The following is a 24,577-nucleotide window of genomic DNA, read 5'->3' on the forward strand; positions in this document are numbered from 1 at the left end:
TCATTTGCCCTAAAGTCTTCGCGATGCACGAAGACACAGGAAACAAATTTCAAGCTGCTTACACGCTGGTATTTAACCCCGGTCAGGCTGCAGCGGTGCTTTCCCTCGGCCTCGAATCGGTGCTGGCGCTGTGACGAGGAGGAGGGAACGCTGCTCCATGTTTTCTGGTCCTGCCCTAGGTTGAGGGAGTTTTGGGGGGAGGTCCGTCGCATCTCCCAGCAATTCACGGAATACATTATACCTGATGACGCGGCTTTCTTCCTCCTGCACCATTCCACAATCTCTGCTAACATCTACAAAAAGTCGCTATTGCGACATTTGCTCAACGCAGCTAAAGCCTGCGTCCCCTTGCGATGGAAGCAACGGGCTCCCCCAACAGTGGTACATTGGCTGCGGAAGGTGGAGGAGGTAAAGAAAATGGAGGACTTGGTCCTCACCTCACAGCATAAGCAGGAAACCCACAAACAGACTTGGGACATCTGGAATGCCTTCATCTACTCAGCAGAGGGTCAGCGACTGCTGGGGCGATGACGGGACCCCCCCCCGTTAGGATCTTTCTTTGCCCATGTGCCCTCTGTCAATCTTCTGTTTTATGATTGATTTCCACCGCCGTACCTCAGCCTCATCCCCCCCTGTCTGTTCCTTTCTCTCCTCTCGTCTGTACTTTGCTATCCTTTTCCTTCTTTGTCTTCCCCCTCCCAACCCTCCTTCTCCCCCCCACTTGTCTTCTTCCCCCTCATGGTACTTCCCAATATGTCCTCTTTGTGGGCCCACGCCCACCCACCTTTGGGAGGGGGTGGAGGTGGGGGGGGGGGGTGGGCCCCGGAATCTCATTCTCCAAGCAGAGAGTTTTCTCTCCTTCACGCGATATGACCGCCCTGCTTGTGGGTACATGTGACACAGGAGATTGTTAATGACAGTTATGCTGTACTCTGCAAAGTACTTACCTTGCATATGTGATTTGACCTGCATTTGTTCGGTCTTGCTTTTTGTTGATAACTGTTCCACTGTCTGTATCGCGGGGTTCCCACCCCAGGTTTTGGGAGAATAATAATAAAGATTTATATTTGAAAAAAAAAAAAAATACTGACCATAAACCAACTACTCCGTGTGCACACACTCTCAGTATATCTGATCTTTTCTGTTAAAGCGGTAGTAAACCCGCATTTTTTTTTTTTTTTTTTTAAAAACCTGCAAAGCAAAAGGCATAATGAGCTAGTATGCACCGCATACTAGCTCATTATGAAATACTTACCTTAGAACGAGGCCCCGACATCTCGCCCGATCCACGCCGAGGAAGCCGACATGCTCCCTCGGCGTCTCTTCCGGGTATCGCGGCTCCGGCGCTGTGAGTGGCCGGAGCCGCGATATCGTCACTCCCGCGCATGCGCGCGGGAGATTTAAATCCGGCCGGACGAGCGCTGCCGGATTTTCGCGGAGAGAACCCCCTTGTGCGCATGCGCCGCTGCAGTCAGCGGCGCATACCGAGGGGAATATCTCCTAAACCGTACAGGTTTAGGAGATATTTTTTTTACCTACAGGTAAGCCTTATTATAGGCTTTCCTGTAGGTAAAAGTTAAAAAAGTGGGTTTACTTCCACTTTAAGCCTAAAGATGAAATTTAATATGCCTTTCTTGATTTCCTTCTTTCACCCCTCATCAACATGCTTATGGCATTTTAACATCATCACTGGGACGCTATGCTTCACTATGCAATGCAGGAATATCATGGTTGGTAGTTTATATCCATGTGAAAACGTTACAGAACCTGGCCTCGGCACTCTATTTCGGAGCCCTCAATACGTAAGGCATACCTCCCAACATTTTGAGATGCGAATGAGGGACACCTACTAGCAAATGTATGTAGGCATAGGACACGTCCCCTGCCACACCCCCTTAAAGGTGAATTAACCAAAAAAAAAGGTTAACTAAATCCACAATGTTTTTTTTTTAACTACTAGTATTCGTTTATATTGGCTTTCCTGTCGCATCATGGCAGCATACACTCTGGGTTGTGACTCCACCCCTCACAACCTGATAGGACCACATAGCTATAAGATGATGATACGCCCCCCCGCCCCATTATTTTCTTACTTTTCCTCACCTGTTGGGACCGCACGGATCATCACCCTCTTAGTACTTCGCCCCAGCCAGGTTCTAGCCTCTCCTGGGTGGAAGTCCTTACCGGTACAGCCTCTAAAGGAAGCTAAATGGAAGGAGTCCCACTCTGGTGATCTCAGGGGTATGAATACTTTTTCTCTGCAGCCTTGCAACAGGACAAGAGTTGCCTTTACAGCCACTGGAAGTAAGCCTTAAATAGGCTGAAGGCATACAATAAAAACTTAATCTATAAGCCTTAAATAGGCTTAGTACCTGCGGTGGTCTCTGGCAATTCCTCTTCTCGGTATCATTCTGTCCTCCATTATCTGCTTCCTTAGATGCCTTTCATAATTTCTTGCCTCATTCATTTTTTTTTCTATGTTTTTTTTCCCCTCTCTGCTGGGCTCTGTAGTCCCACAGAGCATCTGTGCTGTCTCCCGGGCGTTCTGCCGCTCTGCATATGCTCAGTGTACAGTTTGGGTGTCCTGTGCCTCTCTTTTCAATTTCCAAAATGGCGCCAGCCGCTGCTACTGTGCATGCAAGGGGAAATGTCATTTTTTTTCGCTGCTAATGCCTTTTTTTGTGTTAGCTAAGTTTCTTTGACTGCTGTGCCTCTGAATATCTGCCCCGGTGTTACCACTCTGCCTTGGTAAGTATCTTCCCCTTTCCTTCTCTTTATTCTCTCTGTCTTTCTCTGCCTGTGGCTTTATCCTCCTTCCCCTTTTGTGTTACCTGTCTCCTTAGGCTTCCTCTGTTCCCTATCTATGGAGACCACTGCTCCAGCAGATCACCGCCAGCCTAATAGGTAAGAGGGGAGGAGTTTGGTAAGTAGAGAAGATCGAAAAAGAGAGCAGGACACCACTAATGCAACCTAAATGGTTAGCCCCATCAGGTCCGCAAGATCATCTGGATCAGGACGCAGAGATTCCTCTCACAGAAGAAGCCGCTCTGGCCATAGGTGGAGCCACTCGGGCGGAAGAAGGAAAGGGAGTCGCAGAAGAAGTCGCTCCAGGTCTTGATCAAGACGCAGCCACTCCCGCCGAAGAAGACCCCCTGACCAGAGGCGTCATTTGCCAGCACACCACTCCCATCCATCCAAAAATGCCTGCTGGGTATGCGGGGCCATAGCCCTTCCAGACAAATTAGCATGCCGCAGATGCTTTGAGGAAGCCACCAGGGAGAAAGGGCAAGAACACAGAGAGCTCACGGAGTCCTCTGCCCCACGTATCGTTCCAGAATTATCTCTACGGAGTGCTTCGCCCCCCCCCCCCCCCAAGTACATCCAGAGAGCATGATTCCCCTTCAGATGAAGAAGAACTAGAGGCATCAGCAGGCTTTGACTTCTCCTTAATAGAGCCCTTCGTTAAGTCAGTGAAGGAGGCCATCAACTGGGAGGAACCCCAGGAGGCCCAACAAAAACTGAGAAAATATTTCCCGAATCTGAAAAGAGAACCCAAAGCCTTCCCCTTCATTGATGAGCTAGAGGAGCTTATCAAGGACGAGTGGCAGAGATCCGAGAGAAAAGCAAGTCTTAACAACCGGCTTGCCAAGTTATACCCCCTAAAAGAGCCTAAAATGTAATCTCTCGTTTCTCCGCCAGTTGTGGATGTATCCCTCATGCGTCTGGCCAGGCACGTTACACTCCCTATCGAGGACGCCGTGTCATTCAAGGACGTCCTAGATAGGAAGATTTGATACAGATCTCAAGAGAGCTTACCTAGCAGCAGGAGGAGCATGCAGGCCGGCCGTGGTACTTGCAGCTGTGGGTAAGGCTATTGCCAGTTGGTCAGCAAGCACGTAAAAACAAGCTTGTGTCCAAGGGCACAGACCAAGACCAGATAGTTAGAGCCCTGCAGGAGCTAAGCCTTGCAGGGGATTTTGTGGCAGAGGCATCTATGGATGCAATTAAGTCCGCATCCAGAGCTATGTTGTCCTCAGTGATGGCCAGACGAGCTCTCTGGCTAAAACCCTGGGTGGCAGACCCTGCTTCCAAGTCCAATTGGTGCCGCATCCCGTATGATGGCGAGAAACTTTTCGGCGTCAAATTGAACTCTACTATTTCAAAAGTTACTGGCGGGAATTCAGGGCTTATCCCCTCGGATAGGAAGCCAAAGCTTCAGAGGCCTCCTCCCTTTAAGCGTAACCTGCCGGATAGGTACAGGGATGCTAAGTCCTACAGGCCTGGTAGGGAGTACAGGAGGAACTGGAAGGCCCCTCAGACGTCCTTCCTAAAGTTCCAGAAGCCCAGGACCCCGGCATCTACTGACCAGAAGTCCTTTTGAAGGTGCGTCCGCCCCGCCAGCATTTATGGGGGCCAGACTCTCAAGGTTCACGCTGGTCTGGGCGGAAACAATAAGAGACCCCTGGACGTTAGCCACCGTTCGTGTCGGGAACAGATGATCATTCAGGGGACATCCCTCGGGGGACCATTTTTGCCCAACGAACCTCCCGTCATCCCGGCAAAAGAGGTTAGCCTTGACCGAATACGTCCAGGATCTGCTCCAAAAGGGAAGCAATTATGGAAGTACCCCTATCTCAAAGAGGTCGGGGGCTCTATTCCCCTCTATTCCTAGTAAAAAAGAAGTCAGGGGACCTGCGTCCGGTCCTGGATCTAAAAAACCTAAACCGCTCTATCCGGGTAGAAGCATTCAAGATGGAAAGTCTCCAGTCTATCCTCCAGGCCATAAACCAGGGGGACTGGATGCTTTCCATAGATCTACATGACGCTTACCTTCACATTCCTATCCATTCAGAATTCCAAAAGTTCCTCCGTTTTTTGGTAAACCACGAACACTTCCAATTCCGAAGCCTCCCGTTCGGAATTTCTACGGCTCCCAGGACCTTTACAAAGGTCCTTCTTCCCGTCATTGCGCATCTGAGGGAGAGGGGGCTGCGAGTCCACCATTATTTGGACGACATTCTCCTCCTCTCAGACAGCCAGGAGTCGCTGTTACAACACCAGAAAATCTTTGTCTCCACTATGCAGAATCTGGGATGGCTAATAAACTGGGGGAAGAGCAATGCTCAGTCTACCCAGAGAATGATCTTCCTAGGAGCCGAATTAGATACCCGGATGAATACAGTACAGCTGCCTCCGGAGAAGTTTTCCCTGTTCATCCGGAAAAGGGAAGAAAGCCATTTTAGCAAAATCCCTATCAGCCAGGGTATGCCTCAACCTTCTAGGCTCCCTGTCAGCGACCATCCCAATGGTCCGTTGGGCGCAGTGGAACACCAGACCTCTACAGAACTCCTTCCTACATGAGTGGGACTGATCATCTATGACCCAAACGATCCGAATCTCAGAGAGAGTCAAGCGGTCATTGCGTTGGTGGACTCGTCCCCACAACTTAAATAATTGCAAATATATAGTCACCCCTCCTCAGGAGATAGTAACCACGGACGCCAGTCTAGAAGGATGGGGGCGCATTACCAGTCCCATGCAGCGCAGGGCCATTGGCCTTTCGAAGTACGGGACTCGGTCTCGAACCTGTTGGAGATGAAGGCAGCCTTCAAAGCTCTCCCGGCCTTCAGCTCCCTTTTAAGGGGGAAGCAAGTCCTCTTGAAGATGGACAACAAGGTTGCTGTCGCATACATAAACAGACAAGGGGGGACCAGGAGCCCCTCCATGATGCAGGAAGTTCTCCCTGTGATGGAATGGGCACAGTTGAACCTGTCAGACCTGAGGGCAGCTTACATCCCGGGTGTCGAGAATATCTTAGCCGACACGCTCAGCAGGGAGTTCGCCTCCAACAATGAGTGGTCCCTGAGCCATCAAGCCTTCTCCCTCATCTGTCAGACCTGGGGTCATCCGGACATAGACCTTGCTGCGACTCTGGCAAATTCAAAGTGCCAGAGATTCCTGTCGAGGTTCCCCTTCCCCTCAGCAGAGGGGACAGATTGCCTCCAACACCCCTGGAACTTCCATCTTGGGTATATCTTCCCTCCAACTCCCCCAATAGCGAGATTCCTCTTAAGGCTCAAGAGATCGGCATCGTTGGTAGTAGCGGTGATTCCCTTTTGGCCCAGGAGGCCATGGTTCACCATAGGGATGGCCGAACGGTTCACCCGGCGGTTGTCTTGCGGCGAATTTCGGCTGTTCGCCGTCCGCCCGATCGGCGGACCATTGCCGCCGTTCGCCCTGCGGACTTACGTGTTTACTGTGAAAAAGAACTTTGACCTATGATGACAGATTCATCAGGGGGTACAGGACAGCCAATTGAGACATTACAGCACATGGACACTTGGACATTCCCCCTAACTTATAAATAGACCCGATCCGGCGGCCATTTTACATTCTTTCGTATGTCACTATAGGGAGAGGTTGCTGTGTGGAGCAGGGAGAGACTTCAGTGACCCAAATCGCTAGCTATTAGGTCCACAAAAGTTCTTTTAAGGACTGGTATCATGGTATAGGTGTTAGGTGTAGTTCAGAATACAGGTTTGAGGCACTGCTGTGCTAGTGATTGTTGCAGCAGCCTGTCTTTTGTCAGTGTAGAGAAAGGGACAGGACGCTGTGTGCAGCAGGGACAGTCAGTTTAATCATTAGCTGTTACTATTAGGTCCACAAAAGTTTTCAGGACTGGTATGGTAAAGTAGTACAGGATATAGTTTTGAGTGCTATTCAAGTTATTGTTCCAGCAGCCTGTGTTTTGTCAGTTTAAATAGGGACAGGCAGGAAGCTGTGTGTGGCAGTGAGGGACAGTCAGTTTAATCAGTAGCTGTTACTATTAGGTCGACAAAGGTTATTTTCAGGACTGGTATGGTAATAGGCTTGTACACGTATAATATTCTTTCTTCCAAATATAGAAAGAATAATATACTTTCTGCTGCAGTAGTCCTTTATCAGTATAGGGACTGAGGTACAGTCTGCTAATCATTCACAACCTACTAGTTCCACAAAGGTCCTTATAAGGACTGGTAAAGTATAGGGTACTACAGTACATAGGGTTGAGTGAGGAACAGTCTGCTATTCCTTAACCTCCTCCCACCCGCCCTATAGCCGAATGACGGCCTTAGAGCGGGCGGGTTCCTTCGCCTGGCCGTCCCTGGACGGCCTGGTGTTTACTTCCGCAATGCGCGCCGCCGGGGGCGCGCATCGCGGAAGTATTGTATTCGCCGTGTCTCCCGGAGACAGGCAAATACAGATCGCCGTGAACGGCCAATCAAAGCGGCCGTTCACAGCGCGATCGCAGCTGCCAATGGGAGATGATCTCATATGTAAACATATGAGATCATCTCCCATTGCCGTGTCTCTCCCTCCTCACACAGAGACAGCGTGTGAGGAGGGAGAGCGATCTGTGTGTCAGCCCCAGTGCCAGTGTCAGCCCCAGTGTCAGCCGCAGTGCCAGTGTCAGCCCCAGTGCCAGTGCCATCTGTCAGCCCAGTGCCATCTGTCAGCCCCAGTGCCAGTGCCATCTGTCAGCCCAGTGCCATCTGTCAGCCCAGTGCCATCTGCCAGTAGTGCCAGTGCCGCCAGTGCCACCTGCCAGCGCCAGTGCCTGCCGTCAGCCCCAGTGCCGTCAGCCCCAGTGCCGTCAGCCCCAGTGCCACCAGCGCCAGTGCCACCAGCGCCAGTGCCACCTGCCAGTGCCACCTGCCAGCGCCACCTGCCAGCGCCAGCACCACCCGTCAGCCCCAGTGCCGCCCGTCAGCCCCAGTTCCGTCCGTCAGCCCCAGTGCCGTCCGTCAGCCCCAGTGCCGCCAGTGCCGTCAGCCCCAGTGCCACCTGCCAGTGCCACCTGCCAGTGCCACCTGCCAGCGCCAGTGCCATCTGCCAGTAGTGCCAGTGCCGCCAGTGCCACCTGCCAGCGCCAGTGCCTGCCGTCAGCCCCAGTGCTGTCAGCCCCAGTGCCACCAGCGCCAGTGCCACCAGCGCCAGTGCCACCTGCCAGTGCCACCTGCCAGCGCCACCTGCCAGTGCCAGCACCACCCGTCAGCCCCAGTGCCGCCCGTCAGCCCCAGTTCCGTCCGTCAGCCCCAGTGCCGTCCGTCAGCCCCAGTGCCGCCAGTGCCGTCAGCCCCAGTGCCACCTGCCAGTGCCACCTGCCAGTGGCACCTGCCAGCACCAGTGCCACCTGCCAGCGCCAGTGCCATCCGCCAGCCCCAGTGCCGTCAGCCCCAGTGCCGTCAGCCCCAGTGCCGTCAGTGCCGCCAGTGCCAGTGCCACCTGCCAGTGCCACCTGCCAGCGCCACCTGCCAGTGCCAGCGCCAGTGCCATCCGTCAGCCCCAGTGCCAGTGCCACCTGCCAGTGCCACCTGCCACCACTAGTGCCGCCAGTGCCAGTGCCGCCAGTGCCACTTGCTAGTGCCACCTGCCAGCGCCAGTGCCACCTGCCAGCGCCAGTGCCATCCGTCAGCCCCAGTGCCGCCAGCCCCAGTGCCGCCAGCCCCAGTGCCGCCAGTGCCACGTGCCAGTGCCACCTGCCAGTGCCACCTGCCAGCGCCAGTGCCACCTGCCAGCGACAGTGCCACCTGCCAGCGCAAGTGCCATCTGTCAGCCCCAGTGCCGTCAGCCCCAGTGCCGTCAGCCCCAGTGCCGCCAGTGCCAGTGCCACCTGCCAGTGCCACCTGCCAGCGCCACCTGCCAGTGCCAGTGCCATCTGCCAGCCCCATTTGCCAGAGCAATTAGCCAGAGCAAATAGCCAGCACCATCTGCCAGTGCCATCTGCCAGTGCCAGCCCCAGTGCCAGCCCCAGCCCCATCTGCCAGCGACATCTGCTAGCCCCATCTGCCAGCCCCATCTGTCAGCCCCATCTGCCTCCAGTGCCATCTGCCTCCAGTGCCATCTGTCAGTGCCACGTGTCGTCAGTGCCACGTGGGGTCACTTTGTGGGCATTTCCATTGTCCTGGTGCTCCAGGGCCTTCAAAACTGTAATAGGGGGTTGAGAAATAAGATGTGTAATTTATGCTCCTAGAACGCCTGATGGTGCTATTTCAATATTGGGCCTCTGTATGTGGTCAGGCTGTGTAAAAGTCTCACACATTTGGTATCGTTATACTCAGGAGGAGTAGTAGAACGTATTTTGGGGTGTCATTTTTGCTATGTACATGCTATGTGTTGGAAATATCTTATAAATGGACAACTTTGCGTAAAAAAAATGCGTTTTCATTTTTTTTCCACATTTTCCCAAAACTTCTGGAAAAAAAATGAACCATTCAAACGACTCATTATGCCTCATAGATTATACGTTGGGGTGTTAGCTTTCCAAAATGGGGTCACTTTGTGGGCATTTCCATTGTTCTGGTGCTCCAGGGCCTTCAAAAATGTAATAGGTGGTTGAGAAATGAAATGTGTAATTTATGCTCCTAGAACGCCTGATGGTGCTATTTCAATATTGGGCCTCTGTATGTGGCCAGGCTGTGTAAAAGTCTCACACATTTGGTATCGTAATACTCAGAAGGAGTAGCAGAACGTATTTTGGGGTGTCATTTGTGGTATACACATGCCATGTGAGAGAAATAACCTATTACATTGAAAATTTTGTGAGAAAAAAAAAAAAAAAAATCTTCATTTTGCAAAGAATTGTGGGAAAAAGATGACAACATCAAAAACCTCACCATGCATCTTAGTAAATACCTTGGAATGTCTACTTTCAAAAAAGGGGTCATTTGGGGGGTATTTGTACTTTCCTGACTTGTTCGGGTCGCAAGAAATGAGATAGGCCACCAGTACATCAGATGTGATCAATTTTGTGCGATTCGCACCACAGCTTGTAGACTCTCTAACTTTCACAAAGACCAAATAATATCCACTAATTTGGGTTATTTTTACCAAAGATATGTAGCAGTATAAATTGTGGCCAAAATTTATGAAAAAAAAATTATAATTTGCAAAATTTTATCACAGAAACAAAGAAATATGCGTTTTTTTTCAAAATTTTCGGTCTTTTTTCATTTATAGCGCAAAAAATAAAAACCCCAGAGGTGATCAAATACCACCAAAAGAAATCTTTATTTGTGGGAAAAAAAGGACACAAAATTCATTTGGGTACAGTGTTGCATGACTGAGTAATTGTCATTCAAAGTGTGAGAGCACCAAAAGCTGAAAATTGGTCTGGTCAGGAAGGGTGTTTAAGTGCCCAGTAAGCAAGTGGTTAAGGACTGGTATAGGTCCACAATATATAGGGTTGAGGTTCACTACTGCTGACTGCTGCCCTTCTGCTGCAGCAGTCATTTATCCGTATAGGGACTGAGGTACAGTCTGCTAATCATTCACAACCTACTAGTTCCACAAAGGTCCTTATAAGGACTGGTAAGGTATAGGGTACTACAGCACATAGGGTTGAGGGAGGTACAGTCTGCTATTCCTTAACCACTTCCCGACCAGCGCACGACGATGTACGTCGACAGAATGGCACGGGCAGGCATATTGGCGTACATGTACGTCCAATATTCGTTGCCGCCGTGCCATCGGGAGCGCGCCGGCGGCGGCGCGCTCCCGCGCTGGTCGGGACCCCCGTGAGTCCGGTCGCGGGACCCGCGGTCTCGATCGCCGCGGGCATCCCCGCGATCGTCTCACGGAGCGGCCGAATGGAGGAAATGCTGTATAAACAACATTTTCCCATTCTGCCTAGCAACTAGTGACGCTGATCTCTGCTCCATGTGATTGGAGCAGAGAGCAGTGTACACTAAATGAAAGCCCAACCCCCCCACAGTTAGTAACACACCCCTAGGAACACTTAACCCCTACACTGCCACCCACTGGTTAACCCTTTCACTGCCAGTGTCATTTACACAGGAATCACTGCATTTATATAGCAGTGATTACTGTATAAATGACAATGGTCCCAAAAATGTGTCAAAAATGTCCGATGGGTCCCCGACAATGTCGCAGTCACAATAAAAATCGCAGATCGCCGCCATTACTAGTAAAAAAAATAATAATAAAAAATTATTAATAAAAATGCTATAAAACTATCCCTATTTTGTAAACGCTATAACTTTTGCGCAAACCAATCAATAATCGCTTATTGCGATTTTTTTTTACCAAAAATATGTAGAAGAATACGTATCGGCCTAAATTGAGGGAAAAAAATGTTTTTTTATATATTTTTGGGGGATATTTATTATAACAAAAAGTAAAAAATAATGCGTTTTTTTCAAAATTGTCGCTCTATTTTTGTTTATAGCGCAAAAAATAAAAACCGCAGGGGTGATCAAATACCACCAAAGGAAAGCTCTATTTGTGGGAAAAAAAGGACGTCAATTTTGTTTGGGAGCCACGTCGCACGACCGCGCAATTGTCAGTTAAAGCGACGCAGTGCCGAATCGCAAAAAGTGGTCTGGTCTTTGACCAGCAAATTGGTCCGGTCTGAAAGTGGTTAAGGACTGGTATAAGTCCACAATATATAGGGTTGAGGTGCACTACTGCTGACTGCTGCCCTATATTGCAGCAGTCCTTTATCAGTATAGGGACTGAGGTACAGTCTGCTAATCATTTACAACCTACTAGTTCCACAAAGGTCCTTATAAGGACTGGTAAGGTATAGGGTACTACATTACATAGGGTTGAGTGAGGTACAGTCTGCTATTCCTTAAGGACTGGTATAGGTCCACAATATATAGGGTTGAGGTGCACTACTGCTGACTGCTGCCCTATATTACAGCAGTCCTTTATCAGTATAGGGACTGAGGTACAGTCTGCTAATCATTCACAACCTACTAGTTCCACAAAGGTCCTTATAAGGACTGGTAAGGTATAGGGTACTACAGTACATAGGGTTGAGTGAGGTACAGTCTGCTATTCCTTAAGGACTGGTATAGGTCCACAATATATAGGATTGAGGAGCACTACTGCCGACTGCTGCCCTTCTGCTGCAGCAGTCCTTTATCAGTATAAGGACTGAGAGTTATGTCACAGGGTCATTTAAAAAATGACAGGCAGAGGAAGAGGCAGGCCCTTCCGCAGGGGTGGTAGGGGTAGGGCAGGAGCAACAGTTGGAAGTTGCAGAAGGTGCGTTCAATTACTTTAAAGGACGCACCAGACTTGGTTGAGTGGCCCACTCAGCCTTACTCTTCTGCACCCTCTTCTTCACTCTCTGCTATGTGCACCCCCAAAGACACTACCACCAACAACACCACCACCACCACCACCACATACCTTCCCGCTTGAGTCACAGGAATTATTTTCCAATCCATATCAAGACATTTCTGATGCGCAGCCACTCTTGGCATTGGATCAGGATGAGAAGGTAGCAACAACCGCCACTTAGCAGTCTGACGACAGTACCCAAATCAGCCCGAGGAGGTTGGTCCCCGGTGTTGCTGCCTACTCCGAGATCTCTACTTATAGCAGTGGGGAAGGTGACATCGATGATGATGTGTCTAATGATGTCACGTGGGTGCCCACAAGAGAGGAAGAGGAGGGGAGTTCAGAGGGAGATATGGACCAGCAGATAGGGAGGAGAAGCAGGAATAACTTACATTGCACAGGAGGGACAAAGCAGACTGCCAATGTATCAGGAGCGAGTCATCGACCATGTACGGTCACATCTGGCGCTCCCAGGACGCCGGCACATGGCTCCGCAGTGTGGGCTTTTTTTAACCTGTCCGCTGCTGACAATAGCGTTGCCATCTGCAATCTTTGCAGATTATGCATTAGTCGCGGTAAGCCCAACACTCACCTAGGGACGACTGCCTTAAGAAGGCACATGAGCAGCCATCACCGAGCCCAGTGGGAGCAACGGAACACACAAAGCCACACTCCAGGCTCTCACCGTACAGCCTTGTCTTCTACTTCTCCTTCTCCTCTCTCCTCACAATTGTCCTCCACTCCACCTTCCATCACACCAAGCTCACGTTTTTTTGCAAAAAGGCAGGCTTCCGTGGGCCTAATGTTCGAGCGTAAAAAAATTATGACGCCGGATAACCCTCTTGCCCAACGGTTGACGGCTGGCTTGTCAGAACCGATAGCCCGCCAACTACTGCCATATAAACTGGTGGACTCGGAGGCCTTTCGAAATTTTGTGGCCATTGGAACACCACAATGGAAGGTCCCAGGAAGGAAGTATTTCTCAGAGAAGGGCATCCCAGAGCTATATGGCCATGTTCAGCGGCAAGTGAATGTATCTCTGGCACACAGTGTCGGTGCCAAGATACATCTGACCACAGACACGTGGTCTAGCAAACACGGGCAGGGAAGGTATATCACTTTTACTGCCCACTGGGTGAACCTTCTGACGGCCGTCAAGCATGTAACCCGTGGCACCCGTGTAGATTTGGTTTTACCGCCATGGATTGCATGCAGGCCTGGCTCTTCTTCTCCTCCTCCTACTCCATCCTCCTCCTCCCTCTCCTCCTCGGCTGACTCCTCCTTTTCCGCTGCTAGCGTCTCTTCCGCTGCGCCGCCCAAGCTCCCCAGAACCTATTTTACATGCCAGGTGAGACGTTGCCATGCCGTGCTGCGTCTGTTGTGCCTGGAAGCCAAGAGCCACACTGGCCCGGCACTCCTTTCAGCTTTGCGTTCACAGGCAGATCAGTGGCTAACACCGCTCAATTTGACAGTTGGTAAAGTGGTGTGTGACAACGGTGCCAATCTGCTTAGCGCATTGAAACAGGGCAAAATCACGCACGTGCCATGCATGGCACACGTCTTAAACTTGGTCGTGCAGCGATTCCTTATAAAAATACCCTGGGGTCCAGGACATCTTGCGGCAGGCAAGAAAGATCTCGGCCCATTTCAGAAGATCTTACATGGCCATGGCTCGCCTTGCTGATATTCAGCGGTGACACAATCTGCCGGTCAGACGTCTTATTTGCGATTGCCCGACGCGATGGAACTCAACCTTCTATATGCTTGATAGGCTGCTCCAGCAGAAGCGTGCACCTGTATGAACACTGTGGCAGAACAGGTTCTGGGGAGCTGGGGGTTTTTTCACTGCGCCAGTGGCTGCTCATGCGCGATGCATGCAGACTTCTGCGGCCATTTGAGGAGATCACCAAACTGGTCAGTCGCAGCCATGGCGCCATCAGTGACATAGTACATTAAGCCTTCTTTATGGAGCGTGCATTGTGTCGTGTCATTGATCAAGCTGTGGAGGAGCAGGAGTGGGAAGATGAGGAAGTCGCAATGCTGGATGAATTCCCAGGGGGGCTACTCTATCTGAGACAAGTGAACAACAGGAGTCTGAAGAGGAGTCAGAGGAGGATGGTGCCGGGGCGGATGAGGAGGAGCAAGAAGAGCATGCTTTAAACCTTTATGGGATCCCTGTTGTTGTGCGTGGATGGGGAGAGGAGAATAAAGAGGACGACATTATCCTGGATGATGAGCAGGAGCCAGTTCACCACACCGCTTCCAGTTTAGTTCAAATGGGGGTCTTCATGCTCCAGTGTTTTAATAGGGACCCCCGTATAAAAAGCATAAGGGTCAAGGACCAGTACTGGGTGGCAACGTACTTAGACCCCCGGTACAAACACAAAATGGCCGAAATGTTACTGCCGTCACAGAGGGCTGTCAGAATCAGGGGCGGATCCAGAGTCTAATCTCGGGAGGGGCACTGCTATAAAATATGTTTTTTGGGGGGCAATTTATATGGGAAATGGCTGGTATTGGCGCTTCAATCATTACGGCACCATGGTTGTTATGGTGTCAGGATGATTGAAGCGCATTATTTCTATTAATACATTGTAATATAAAATTAAATGGTTCAACTCACCATAATGCAGAATCAGTGGGAGCCCTGAGGATGTCACTTGCCATGTCGCCTGCCACCAAATGTGGATTGTCACTTGTCACCAAATGCGGATTGTTACTTGCCACGTCACCTGCCACACATTGCGGATTGTCACTTGCCACGTAGCCTGCCACACATTGCAGATTGCCACTTGCCATGTCACCTGCCACACATTGCGGATTGTCACTTGCGACGTCGCCTGCCACCAGATGCGGATTGCCACGTAGCCTGCCACACATTGCGGATTGCCACTTGCCACGTCACCTGCCACACATTGCGGATTGTCACTTGCCAAGTTGCCTGACCCACATTGCGGATTGCCACTTGCCACGTCACCTGCCACACATTGGGGATTGTCACTTGCCACGTCACCTGCCACACATTGCGGATTGTGACTTGCCACATCACCTGCCACACATTGCGGATTGTCACTTGCCACGTCGCCTGCCACCAGATGCGGATTGCCACGTAGCCTGCCACACATTGCGGATTGCCACTTGCCACGTCACCTGCCACACATTGCGGATTGTCACTTGCCAAGTTGCCTGACCCACATTGCGGATTGCCACTTGCCACGTCACCTGCCACACATTGGGGATTGTCACTTGCCACGTCACCTGCCACACATTGCGGATTGTCACTTGCCACGTTGCCTGCCACACATTGCGGATTGCCACTTGCCACGTCACCTGCCACACATTGCGGATTGTCACTTGCCACGTTGCCTGCCACACATTGCGGATTGCCACTTGCCACGTCACCTGCCACACATTGCGGATTGTCACTTGCCACGTTGCCTGCAACATATTGCGGATTGCCACGTAGCCTGCCACACATTGCGGATTGTCACTTGCCACGTCACCTGCCACACATTGCGGATTGTCACTTGCCACGTCAACTGCCACACATTACGGATTGTCACTTGCCACATCACCTGCCACACATTGCGGATTGCCACTTGCCACGTAGTCTGCCACACATTGCGGATTGCCACTTGCCACGTAGCCTGCCACACATTGCGGATTGTCACCTACTGGTGGTCTTTTGTTGGGTCCCAGAGTGAACATAGGCAGCAGAGAGATGATGCAATCTCTCTGCTGCACACAGCTTCCTACACAGTGAGGGCGGAACTGGAGGGACGCAGGGCAGTGAGAGATGATGTCATCTCCCTGCTCCCCTGCCTGCTGGCTTCCTGATTGGCCAGCAGCCCTCCTAAGCCGCCCAGCTGCCCCCCCCTCACCCGTCCACTCAGCGCGGGTACCCGCGGAACCGGCCGCGCGGGTACCCGCGGAACCGGCCGCGCGGGTACCCGCGGAACCGGCCGCGACTGGACCCGCGGAACCGGCCCGCGGGTACCCGCGGAACCGGCCGCGATTGGAGCCGCGGAACCGGCCGCGGGTACCCGCGGAACCGGCCGCGATTGGACCCGCGGAACCGGCCCGCGGGTACCCACGGAACCGGCCGCGATTGGACCCGCGGAACCGGCCGTTCTGTCATCAGCTGGCGGTATTCTCGGAGGGGGCAATTGACCCGTTGCCCCCCCCTGGATCCGCCCCTGGTCAGAATGGAGCACTTCCAGGCCTTGCTTCGAGAAATGCTGCATTCTGCTTTTGCGTGCGCTGGCAGAGGAGCAATTCCCACTCCCAGAGAAGGAGTTGCAGGTACCAATCCAACAGCGCCTGCAAGAAGAGGCCGCTTTGAAGATGTGTTGGTGACTTCGGATATGAGGTCATTCTTTCAGCCGACCCATTGACAGGTGTCATCCGGATCCAGCATCAGGGAATGCATAGACCGTCAGGTGTCTGACTACATCGGGTTAACGGCCGATGTGGACGCTCTGAGGAGTGATGAACCCCTGGACTACTGGGTGGGCAGGCTTGACCTCTGGCCAGAGCTTGCCCAATTTGCAATGGAACTGTTGGCTTGCCCCTCGTCCAGTGTCCTGTCCGAAAGGAAGTTCAGCGCAGCAGGGGGGATCGTGACCGATAAGTGTACTCGCCTAGCTCACGACAGTGTTAACTACCTCACATTTCTAAAAATGAATGAGGCATGGATCTCAGAGGAATTCAACACATGTGACCAGTAGACCATGTATATGTCTAGAAACTATTTTTTTAATCGAGCACACAGACCTTCTTTCTTCATTTGGCTCACTTCCTTGTCCAAAAAAAGCACACCGTACTATATGCCCGTACCCTCCTGTTTGAAGAGGTTGAGCGGTGTCATATTTCTACTGGGGCTGCTTATTATGAGGGGCTCCCACCATCCCTGTGCTGTGCTGACTTCCTCCTGGGGCTGCTTATTATGAGGGGCTCCCACCATCCCTGTGCTGTGCTGACTTCCTCCTGGGGCTGTACCTCTGTTGTGCATATTATGAGGGGCTACCACCATCCCAGTGCTATGCTCATTATGAGGGGCTCCCACCATCCCTGTGCTGTGCTGAATTCCTCCTGGGGCTGTACCTCTGCTGTGCATATTATGAGGGGCTCCCACCATCCATGTGCTATGCTCATTATGAGGGGCTCCCACCATCCCTGTGCTGTGCTGACTTCCTCCTGGGGCTGTACCTCTGCTGTGCATATTATGAGGGGCTCCCACCATCCCTGTACTATGCTCATTATGAGGGGCTCCCACCATCCCTGTGCTGTGCTGACTTCCTCCTGGGGCTGTACCTCTGCTGTGCATATTATGAGGGGCTCCCACCATCCCTGTACTATGCTCATTATGAGGGGCTCCCACCATCCCTGTGCTGTGCTGACCTCCTCCTGGGGCTGCTTATTATGAGGGGCTCCCACCATCCCTGTGCTATGCTGACATCCTCCTGGGGCTGCTTATTATGAGGGGCTCCCACCATCCCTGTGCTGTGCTGACTTCCTCCTGGGGCTGTACCTCTGCTGTGCATATTATGAGGGGCTCCCACCATCCCTGTGCTATGCTCATTATGAGGGGCTCCCACCATCCCTGTGCTATGCTCATTATGAGGGGCTCCCACCATCCCTGTGCTGTGCTGACTTCCTCCTAGGGCTGCTTATTATGAGGGGCTCCCACCATCTCTGTGCTATGCTGACTTCCTCCTGGGGCTGCTTACGACGGTGCAGGTGTCAGTGCTGTATATCACGGTGCTGGTGTCAGTGCTGTATATCACGGTGCTGGTGTGAGTGCTTTATGTCACGCTGCTGGTGTCAGTGCTGTATATCACGGTGCTGGTGTCAGTGCTTTATGTCACGCTGCTGATGTCAGTGCTCTCTATCACGGTGTTGGTGTCAGTGCTGTATATCACGGTGCTGGTGTCAGTGCTTTATGTCACCTGCTGATGTCAGTGCTCTCTATCATGGTGCTGGTGTCAGATCACTCTATCACGGTGCAGGTGTCATTGCTGTATTTCATGCTGCTGATGTCAGCGCTCTCTATCACGGTGCTGGTGTCAGATCACTCTATCACGGTGCAGGTGTCATTGCTGTATGTCACGCTGCTGATGTCAGTGCTCTCTATCACGGTGCTGGTGTCAGATCACTCTATCACGGTGCAGGTGTCATTGCTGTATGTCACGCTGCTGGTGATCATCTCCTGCACCCTCTTCTTTGCCTACTCTGACCTTCCCTCTCTTCCATTGCCTTCATGCGCTCCACAGTCCTCAATTGTCACAACAATTTCACATATAAAAAAAGAATGCTTGTAGTTGTCGATCCCAGATTCAACTCATACATGTGTTATGTCCTTGGCCATGTGGTGGGACTATGTTTGCACAGCTAGTAATTATTTTGTGGCTGCAAATTTGACCTGTAGGTTTGCAAAGTTCGCCTCTCATTGAAGTCAATGGGGCCCGCCACGAACATTACGGTTCGCGAACGATCGGCCGCGTTCGCGGTCCGTGTTCGCGAAACGTCCCGTCGGAAGTTCGTCCATCACTAGTTCACCACCCTACTACAACTGAACATGGCAGACCCACTTCCTCTGCCTCTGTCAGCCGACTTGCTCTCCCAGGACCAGCTACTACATCCAGATCCGGGGAAACTGCACTTGATGGCCTGGAGATTGAGAGGGCTAGGTATCTAGGTCAGGGCTGCTCCCAGAAGGTAATTAATACCCTACTCCAAGCCAGGAAACCTACCACCAACTGCACCTACCGCAGGGTCTGGGAAAAGTTTGTTGCCTTTGCTCAGGACCTTGGCTGGGATCTATCCTCCCTTTCGGCTCCACTGATTCTAGAGTTCTTGCAATCAGGCTTAGACAAAGGTCTTAGTTCTAGTACTCTGAAGGTACAGGTGTCAGCTCTATCTGCCCTGACAGGGATTAAATGGGCTCATGATCCCCTTGTCATGCAATTTCGGAAGGCCTGCCTTAAACTAAGACCTCCTAGGAAGCCTTCCTTTCCGACATGGGACATATCGGTCGTCTTAGAGGCCCTATCCAAAGAGCCCTTCTTTCCATTGGAAAACATCTCCCTCTGGCACCTGATGCTAAAAGTCGCATTTCTGCTCCCAATAACATCAGCGAAAAGAGTTTCAGAGATGTAAGCCTTACTGATTAAAGAGCCATATCTGATCATCCAGTCAGACAGGATAGTTTTAAGACCCTCGGATCGCTTTATTCCAAAGGTAGCATCCTCTTTCCACTTCAACCAGGAAATCAACTTGCCAGCTCTTATCACAGACCAGGGCAACCCTCATCCTCTGGATGTAAAAGGCAACATCCTAAAGTAACTTTCAGCATCCGAATCTTTTAGAAAATCGGAGAGCCTCTTCATCATTCCCTACGGGCTTAGGAGAGGTCAAGCAGCGTCAGCCCAACCATTGCCTCCTGGTTAGTGAAGACCATTAGAAAAGCCTACTTGCTGAGTGAGCTCCAAATTCCTGAGGACTTGAGGGCTCATTCCACCAGAGCAGTGGCCACCTCCTGGGCAGCGTATTGTAGGGTCTTAGCGGAAACCATCTGTAGGGCAGCCACCTGGTCCTCCAGGAACACCTTTATCTCTCCCTACAAGGTGGACTTGGCACGGCTGTCAACAGAAGAGTTTGGAAAGTCCATTATTCAAGCCAACTCTTCTATTCCTTGCTAATAAACGTTTACCTTTGCATCTCCCACCCAGTCTGCGAGTTACTCCCCAGAGCGTATGCTGCCATGATGCGACAGGAAACCGGAAAATTGTATACTTACCTTTCCGTAATTTTCCTTTCCTGCCGCATCTTCATGGCAGCAAACAATATCCCACACGCAAAAGGTGATTCATATATACAGAGAATACCGGGGCGGGAGCGTATCGTCGTCTTATAACTATGTGGTCCTATCAGGTTGTGAGGGGTGGAGTCACAACCCAGAGTGTATGCTGCCATGAAGATGCAACAGGAAAGGAAAATTACGGAAAAAAAAGTATACAATTTTCCATTTTTTTAATTTACAAATGCAGCAATTAAGAATTTGGATGAAAGGTTTGGCATTGGGAAACACTTTTTGAAAGATAAAAAGTGCATTTTATATACAACTATATAGATCAGACCAAAATGAGGCACAAATGAGGAGGAAATAGGGATAGGGGGGACATTGCTCCAAATCAGGGACAGTCCCTCGAAATCAGGGACCCTTGGGAGCTATGCGTAAGGGCTGAGCTCATGGAAAAAATTATGCAAATACCAAAATGCCTTGAAAGGTGGATGTCTATCTGAAGAAATGGGCATTCCAAGGCAGGCTGTATTTGCATGTAGACTGCCCTAGGTAATGCCCACATTTGGTGATGAGCCTCCATGACTGAAATAATTGAAATCCAATGAATGAAAAGAGCAGGTCAGGGACAGTAGGCTGGGGAGGAAAGTACTGGATGATGCTGATGTCCTCCAGCCAGGAATTGAGACGGGCTGTATCTGACTTGCTGCAACTTCTACTTCACACTGTGGGACACTTACAATGTGCAGTGAAATTAGAGTAAGCAATTTGTGTACAGGAGAGGATCCTATACATCTGTGCAAAACCAAATGTAAGGCCAGGGTTCAGCTTTAACGTAGAGCATTGTGAGTGTTCAGGGATCTGATATTTCAGGTGCCCAAAGATTTCTTCTTCTTTGCCTCCTGAAAAAAAAAACGATCTTGATGCCATCACATGAAAATCACATTTCCCTGATGTACAGTTGTGTTCAAAGTCATAGCAGTTCAGCATCACTAACCAGATCAATCACAGTTTTTGGTATAAATTAGATTTCTACATGGCAAATCATTTACTAGTAGGTGTAGTAGAGTAATAGAAAATCAACAGACCCAACAGGCATGACATGCATGCTGCTGATTCTTTGTAATTTATTCATTAATTTAAAGGGGAGTGTTCAAAATAATAACAGTGTGGAGTTCAATTAGTGAGGTCATCCAGTCTGTGAAAACACAGGAAGCCCTTATTTAAAGCAGAGTTCCACCCAAAAGTAGAACTTCCGCTAATTTGTCTCCCCCCCAATGCCACATTTGCCACCTTTCGGTTGGGAGTGGATACCTGTCTTTCAGGTATCCTGTCCCTACTTCCGGGAGTCTGGGTTCCCTTACCCGCAATGGCGGCGGCAGCACCCGACAGCTAATAGACTCCAGGACAGATAAGAGTCTTATTATAAAAGTCAGCAGCAGTGTAGCTGCTGGCTTTTAATTTTTCCAGCGGTGGGCAGACCTCCTCTTTTTTTTTTTTTTATTATAAATTATTTTTATTATTTAAAAAAATAAAAGGTTACAAAACAGAGCCTTTTGGCCATTCCCGGGCTCGCTTAACATAAAACAGTAGGTGAGGCATAACAACCTAACTCTATCAGCCTAACCCTAAGAACAGAGAGAAAAACAAACCCCGTAGCTTGCTGCTAAAGTTGACAGGAGAAATACCTTGCACAATGTTCGACATAGGTTTATTAATTTACTGTAGGCAGTCCACCAAAACAAAAGTCCACCAGCGGGTGTCTACTGGCATTTCGGTGGCTCAGCTGCCATCCCAGATGGAACCATTAAGGGAGTTGTCTACGAGCTAGATTGGGCTGACAATCCCACAGGGTTCTCCTGTTCCGCAGTTGTTGTCTCAGACTCCAACCAGATATTCCAAACTCTTTGAAACTTTTAAAGGGCATCCCCGATTAGAATATACTTCCCTATACAAGGGTATTGCAAGGTTAACTAATGACTTCCATGCACTCAGGGTGAGGGCCGCCGAGGGGGCCCTCCACCGGAGCACAATCAGTTTCCTGGCATAAAAAAGTAACAAACTCAGTAATGTGCAGACTGCCCTCGAGGGGACTCGAGCGGGGCACCCGACAGGGTTGTCCTCTATCCCCAGCCCTTTTTTACTTGATGGTTGAGCCCTTGGCGGTTGCGCTGCGATCCTTGGGCACTGTTCGGGGGGTGCGGGTGGGGTCCTTGGAGGAAAAGATTGCACTCTATGCTGACGATATTATCCTCTTCCTCCGGGATCCTGGTCCGTCTATCGAGCTTACCAAACCAAGCCGGCAAATCTCAATCATCTGAGGTATAGGAATCGTGGTCAGTTAGTAATAAAGGAGACGACTAGTGACCAGTAATGTTGCACCTCAGGGCAGGACCAGATCATGTGGATGTATATTTTATGAAGCCTATATGGAATATATATGGAGTATAGTAAAATTTATGTAATATTTTAAATTGGATCAGCCGGTCTCCAGAGGAGACCAAGTATCTGAAGGGGGAGTCCCAAATGTCCTCCCAGTCCTCCTCATCCAGCTCCGGCAGCTCCGCCACCCAAAAGTCTCTGAGTTTTTCTAATCCACTATGAACAGAGGGCGGCAGAGCCTTGTAAATCGTGGATAAAGGTTTAGGCAATGTCTCCTGACGCAGGAGCAGTTCCATGTTAGACTGATATAGGGTTACAGGAGAGTCACCGAACTGAGTCCTGTACGCATGACAAAGCTGCAGGAACCGGAAAAAGTGTGCATTGGGCAAGTCAAATCTAGATTTCAGCTGGTCGAATGTCAGTAACGCACCATTCTCACAAATATGATGGAGATACTGAACGCCCCTCGATGCCCACACGATCGGGTCTGGTATAGAGTAAAATTCAGGTAGGGAGGGACTGAGCCACAATGGAGCATTAGGAGAGCAAGTCTGGGACTCAGCCGGCCGGCGGCCGACCACCACAGACCACACCCTCAGGACCATCTTCATTGAGGTAGTGAGAGGGTGAGGCGCTCTAGGACCCTTGAACAAAACGTTCCGCAGTGCTTCAAATGATCCCACAATGGAGGCCTCCAAGGCAACTGCTGCGTTGGTGGCGTCCGAGGCAAACCAGCCGTGGGCATGTGCAAGCATCGCCACGATAAAGTAAAGGAAAAAATCAGGACAGGCTAGACCCCCCTGTATCCAAGGTCTTTGCAGTATGGACAAGCGGAACCAGGGAGGTGTAGTACCCCACAAAAAACTAGCTATGTGAGAATTTAAGCGTTGAAAATGGATCTTGGGTATCCACGTCGGAGAATGGCACATTACATACAGGAGAGGGGGGAGCAGTTTAATTTTAATTAAATTAATTCGACCTATTAGCGTAAGGGGAAGACTGGCCCATACTTTCAGACTATTGTGCGTAGTTTGCAGGATAGGAGGAAGATTTAGTTTACAGAAGTCTTGTATTCTGGGAGAAATCATAATACCAAGATATTTAATGCTTTCCGCCCACTGCAGCAGGAGTGAGGAGTCTGCCAGCCTCCCAGCCCCTGGGTCCATCGGTAGGATCTGGGACTTGTCCCAGTTGACCTTAAGGCCAGACACAGCAGCAAAGCTCGATAGACGGACCAGGATCCCGGAGGAAGAGGATAATATCGTCAGCATAGAGTGCAATCTTTTCCTCCAAGGACCCCACCCGCACCCCCCGAACAGTGCCCAAGGATCGCAGCGCAACCGCCAAGGGCTCAACCATCAAGTAAAAAAGGGCTGGGGATAGAGGACAACCCTGTCGGGTGCCCCGCTCCACTGGGAATGAGGAAGACAGCCTACCCCCCAGTTTAATCTGTGCTGTCGGTTTCTGGTACAATAGTCGGATCCATTTCCTAAAAATGGGGCCAAAACCATATAACTTGAGTACCTCCTCCATGTAGGCCAGGGCACCGAGTCAAATGCCTTTTCAAGATCCAGGGCCACAAGAACCCTGGTGTCCTGGTCCGTAAAAGGGATTTGCAGATGAGTGAAGACTCTACGGATATTGACATCAGTCGATTTCCCTGGCATAAAACCTGTTTGATCTATGTCAACCATAAACGGGAGGATCCCCATCAGCCTGGTGGCTAGCACTTTCGTCAGTATTTTTAAATCATAATTAAGGAGGGATATAGGGTGGTATGCTGAACAATAGGAGGAATCTTTTCCCGGCTTTTTTACAAGGAATATGTGGGCCTGTGACATCGAATCAGGTAGAGATCCTGCCTCCAAACTAAGGGCATACAACTTATGAAGCCGTGGGGCTAAGTCGGCTATGTATATTTTGTACCAGTCTCCTGGGAGCCCGTCAGGGCCCAGCATCTTATTAGGTGGTAATGAGCGAATTGCCATTTCAATTTCGGCAATCAAGATGTCAGCGTCTAATAGGGCCACATCCTCACCCGTCAGGCCAGTCAGAGACAGTCCGCAAAGAAAGGAGAGGTGCTCAGGGGATAGCTGTGTAGTAGTGGATTTATATAGAGAGGAGTAAAATGTAAGAAATTCATTAAGGATGTCAGATGGGCAGGGGCATTGCTAGGTGTCAAATAGACCAGGGGCTTCAGCCCAAAGGCCGATAGTGGCACTGCGGGGGGACCCGGGGTGGTCGTGTTGCGGGTGTGTTTGGCAG

At 50.6% G+C, this 24,577-nt stretch overlaps 1 protein-coding gene across 1 annotated transcript in view; it reads right to left on the reverse strand.

Moving 5' to 3' along the window:
* Positions 1-24,577, reverse strand: part of LOC143938994 (uncharacterized) — a 68,186-nt gene that overhangs the window by 30,586 nt on the left and 13,023 nt on the right. The gene's annotated exons all lie outside the window — the stretch shown is intronic.

The sequence above is a fragment of the Lithobates pipiens genome, unplaced genomic scaffold, assembly GCF_037356315.1.
Source record: "Lithobates pipiens isolate NorthernLeopardFrog02 unplaced genomic scaffold, aLitPip1_a1.2 Scaffold_1, whole genome shotgun sequence".
NCBI classification, from domain to species: domain Eukaryota; kingdom Metazoa; phylum Chordata; class Amphibia; order Anura; family Ranidae; genus Lithobates; species Lithobates pipiens.